The sequence below is a fragment of the Pyxicephalus adspersus genome, chromosome 6 (assembly GCF_032062135.1).
Source record: "Pyxicephalus adspersus chromosome 6, UCB_Pads_2.0, whole genome shotgun sequence".
In the NCBI taxonomy this organism is placed as follows: domain Eukaryota; kingdom Metazoa; phylum Chordata; class Amphibia; order Anura; family Pyxicephalidae; genus Pyxicephalus; species Pyxicephalus adspersus.
In genome coordinates, this window is record NC_092863.1 from 86,819,447 (window position 1) to 86,825,144 (window position 5,698).

Sequence of the window (5,698 nt, forward strand, 5' to 3'; positions counted from 1 at the left end):
AAAGAATATTAAGTACACATATATTGTGTACACATCTATGTGTCATATTTAGAAAATTATACAATTTTTCATTATAACCATATACTGATATCCTATTTATATATTTATTTGTTCCAGCGGAGTTCTTCATCCTGTTCCACTGCGGTACTTAATCCTGTTTCTTTAAGCGGAGTTCTTCATCCTGTTGCACTGCGGCACTTCATCCTGTTTCTTCCAGCGGGGTTCTTCATCCTGTTCCACTGCGGCACTTTATCCTGTTTAGTTCAAATTTACTTACCTGCCAGTTAAGTATAAATATTTGAACACACACAAATTGTTTTAAAAAAAAATAATTATAGTGTAAAAAAAGTACGACAAAAAATTATATTTACCTTTTTTAAAATTTTTTTTGGGATGAATGTTTGGAGTGCCCGCAGCTCACTTCTCGCCTCGGGAACTGTCTTGGCCACTTCCTTCCATCGGTGCTACATGACCTCCATTTTCTCCAAAATTTCATTTCTTTGTGAATCAAACTCTGTGTATAAATAAAAAAGAATATTAAGTACACATATATTGTGAAGCCGACACATGGATCTGAGACATTTTCACATAAACAATATATGAATGCTTACCAACTCTTTTTGCCATCTGCCCTGACGTGCCTGGCTCAGGACTTTCTCGCTCTCCCTCTGATACTGTAATAAGAGCAAACACAAATAAAAAGTTAAATTACACACAATTATATGCAACCTACCTCTCTAAAATTTGGGTACATACGTGGCTCAATTTCCACCACAGACTGGACTACCTCCTCTTCTGCGAAAACCAGTATCAACTCTGCAAAAAAAAAAAATTAAATACATATTTGCACTATATGTAAAAATAATCTATTTGCCATATTTAGAAAATTACGGTATACAATTTTTCCTTATAACCATATACCGATATCCTACCTTCCACCTCTACTGCCTCCTCCGGACGGCCAGGCTGGTCAATTGACCCTACAATCAACTCTGCATAAAAAAAATAAAATACATGTTTGCACTATATGTAAAAATAATCTATTTGTCATATTTAGAAAATTATACATTTTTTTCGTATAACCATATACCGATATCCTACCTTCCACCTCTACCAGCTCCTCTGGACAGCCAGCCTGGTCAGGGGTCCCCAGAATGCACTGTGCATAAAAATCAAAAAAATTTTGAAACTATATGGAAAAATATGTTTTTTTATGTTTACAAAATTATGCATTTTCTCTTATTAAATATATACCAATATCCTACCTTCTGTCTCTACCGGCTCCTCCGGACGCTCCTGCGGCTGCTCCTCTACCTCCTGAGCACGCCGTCCTAATGCATAAAAGCAAAAACATAAGCAAAAATTGACATAAATGAATAAAATTTTTTTAAGATTTCAAAAAATTTTTTTTAAAGAAATGCAAATAAATTAAAAATAAATTTGCAAAAAATTACATAACTTTTAACAAATATTTTCGAAAAAAATTTACTTGCACAAAGTGACAAAATTATTACTTACGTTTTCTGTCAATACGCCGCCTCAACGTATGCAGTACGTCCCTCTCTCTCAGTTCTTCAGATCAGACCACCTTTTCCGCAACTGATCTTTCGAACGCTCAACATGAAATTTGTGCCGCAACCTCCTCTGCAATTTCTCCAATATCAGGTTTTTTCTGGCATTCTGGGCTTTATAATGCCCCCTTCTACCATCTTTATCACTTTTCTCCAGGACCTCCACCAAAACCTCAATCTCCTCACTAGACATAGGTGTGGCTCTCCTGGAAGACATAATTGCATCACAGACAAAGATATCTAGCAGGAAGTGGGTGGGTGTTTGCAAAGTCCTGTGGGAAATCACAAGTGCAAAGTGCAAGAGGGAAGTTCCATAATTCTTGAAAATCAGAAGCGATGGCCAGCCATTCCTCTGGTGTATCAGGAAACTGAAAGAAGAATATAGGAAGAGTTTAATATGCATAATAATATGTTAGATTTATTTTTCTTGCAGACTTCCTCCTGTACTGAAACTGCAGAGAGCTCACCTGCCGCTACAACCTCGACTCCTATGGGTTCAAGTCAAAAAAGGGGTCAGAAAAGGAAAAATCAGGAGCTAGAAAAAAGGAAGCTTTCAAAAAAGCCATGTCCATATTACATGAAAAAGAGGATCACTTGGATGGCTTTGGCTTCTATATCGTGTCAAAACTACGTCAGATGAGCCCAGAACAAGCAGGTGCTGTGGAGATCATGACAGATTTGGTGCACAAAGGAATGAGGAACCAACTTAACCCACAATTCCTTACCTATCCTTATCCACAGCCTCAACCTGCCCCTGTACAAACACAACGCCACCCTTATGAGTTTCAGCACTATCCTTCCTCCAGCACACTGAATCAATACAGTTTTGGCAATGAAAGCCACCATTACACTGATTTATAGTGTGGGGTGTATTAATTTAGTTTTAATGGTTTTGTTTTAATAAAGGTTATTTATTGTTATTGTTATTTATACTATTGTTATTTGTACTTTATAATTAGCACTTTGTTAATAAACTTTATCTTTTGGTTATGAAGCAAATATGTCATTTTTTTTAATGATTATTAAATGGGGCCCCTTACCTTCATGTACTCATCTTTCAAGCATTCAATAATTGCTGCACATGTCTCGGGGATGATATGACCCGTTGCTTGCGGTGAGATCCCGGTGGAGAACTTCATGTCCTGCAGAGATCTTCCAGTGGCAAGGTATCTCAGGGTGGCGATCAACCTCTGCTCAGGTGTAATGGACTTCCTCATGAAGGTATCTTGTTTCTGCAGAAAAGGTGTAACTGCAGAAAGTAATTGTTGGAAGCTGACATCTGACATACGCAGATAATTTTTGTAGTCATCTGGGAATGCGTGGCGCAGTTCCCGTAGCAGACTGTCATGTGAAATGTTGTCTCGGTCCAACAACCAATCCTTGCACTACATTCGCCGCTTCTTCTTCTTCTTAACCTCCTCCTCTTCAAGCACACATATCAAAGCAAGAGCTGCTTTCTTCTTCCTTGAAATAAATTTGAAGGGCATATGGCACATAGGGAGAAAGGAACAGTGTGGTGAATCTTTATTCGTTTGATCCGAACGTTCGCACACAGTATTCACTTCCTGTGGTGCACGTCACTTCCTGTATCGTTCAAATGATCGCATCTATCGTGTGTACAATATCTGCGAACGATCGTGTTGTTATCTGTATGTACAGGATCCGTGCCATACGATCGTTCGCAGATATCGTGCAGGATCGTTTGTCGTTCGTTTACCAACGATAAAAATTGGAAGTGTGTACGCAGCTTTAGTCTTTTAAGAAGATAATTAAAAAAAAAAAGTAGTACAAAGAACTATGTATATAACTATTTAAGCATATATGCTCATTTGGACCATCTAGTCGGAAGTACTTACATCATGCTCAGAATCGTACATCATGCTCGTATCTATATATTTTGTGTAGACAATTTCCATTGATGCACATCCTAAGTTTCGTTTTTTAATTTAAAATATAAATATTGTTCCTTCTGAAGAAGTAGTCGGATCAGACTGTAAAATGCATTAGCTTTTAAATTCTAATTTCCTTGCCTATCACCTTCAAAGGCTTTTTGATTATATACATTGTTGGAATTTATGCAAAAGCCAACCGCTTCATAATGTCAGTGAGGTATTAGACTTCCACAGAAGTATACTTTATATGTGACAACCAGACATCATTTTTATGTATTGTGCACTATTGTTTAATTTTTAAGAAATTAAGTTCTTTGATGTATGTTTTTAACAATTTATGTTACAGATTGTATTAATTGTATGTGCTATTGACTATTTTGGTACACTTCGTTTCATTACTTTTGATGAAGTAATACCCTTTGCTTTTTTAACTCTTATATTCCTTTAACCATCATTTTGTGCTGGAATTGGCATTTTATCTAGCTACCCAAAAAAATATATTATCGTACATATATCCCTGTTCAGTTAGCTATCTGAAAATAATTTTTTTTCTAGAGCAACAAATTAAGTGAACTGAGAGTGATTATTTATAATCTACCACCAAGTAATTGAGAATTTTAAAGAAATTTGGGACTTCTAGAAAAACAAAAGGTAAACAACCAATAGTGCTCACAGCCCTCCTCTATTTGTGTTCAGTTGCCTGGTCATGCTGTGTATCAGTTCCCTACAGAGAAGAAGACAGGGTCCATAAATATTTGATTATTGCATCAAATAAAACATTTCTGAGGGCTGGCCATGGTGATAAAGTAATGGATTCCACTTTCATCCAGTCAGAGTTCATACAGATTGTGTTTACGGGGACATTAACAGACATCAAGTTGGTAGGAGGTCTTTGGCAACCACTGTTGTTTTGAACTTTACTTGAAACTTTGAGCCTATTTTGTTAATGTTCTCCAAGACTGGAGAAGATAGACGATTATGTTTAAACATATTGATCCAGCAAACCTAGAATGGATCTAGTCCAGGGTTGAAAACATTTGCCAAATGATACCAAATCTGTGGTTTCTTGGTTTGCTGGATCACCCAGGTTCACCTCTGAAAGTCTATCTTCTTTAGTCTTAGAAAGCTTTTCTAAATCTGACCGTTTGAAAGGAATTTCTTAGGAGGGACTGCCCTGCTTAGCTATTAATTATTTGTTTCAGAGTTCCCTTTTCATGACGATGCTGCACCTGTTGGTCAAAGGCACTAATGCTTGAATTTTAGGTCGGGCCATTGGAAAAAAGAGATTGGGGAAACAATAGTCAGGCCCCTATTATCCTAATTGCAAATAAAATGAACACTTTGTGAATGGCTCAACTGTTTTGTTTTCACATAATGATTTGAAACCTGTTGTAAACTATTTTACTCTACAACTGACTCTGAAATTTTTTATAAGACCTAGCCGTGACAGCTGGGTGGAGCAAGGAACTTTGCTGCATCTACAATCTACCCTAAAGCAATATTTGGGTCATGAAATATCACATTTCAGTTTGGTACAAAAATACAAGATATCTAAAAATTAGGAGGTGGCATCTTTTGGGGGTGACCAGGAGCTAAGTTTTTCATATACATTTCCAAAATCACAAATAAGCAAAGGATCTTTTTGAGGATAGCATTCTATAAAATCTTAAATGCCTATTTAGACCAGCAAGATTTACAGCTAATCTTTTCACATCCTAGCTCAAACAGGGTAGAAATATTCCTATCGCTTTTAAAATTCAAAAGAACAGTACAGATATATTGACTTTATAAATGTCCCTTTTCTTAAGTTTTCAAAACAACATTTCTCAAGGAATATTGAAGAACCTTCAAATGAAGTATGTGATGAGGATAAAATATAAAATAAACCTAAAATATACAGTACAGTAACAGTTTTATCTTATAATAGGACCCAAGATGATATTACTAAGACAGACCTGAATAATGATAGTTGGCAAGAACCAAGTCTTCACCTAGACCTTACTGAGACCCTGCCAATGATGAATAACTGAATGGTTACTATCAATCAACCAAACTTACTAACCTTTCACCAAATTTATACATTCATATAAAAATCATCCAAAGGTTTTCAGTATTATAATTTATCAAAAGTCACCTAGTCACCCAGAAAAATTACCCAGTTACATAAAAATATGGAATGATTTTCAGTAAAATCTGACTTTTATGCCAGTAAGTTACTAACCTGCAATGTCTTTA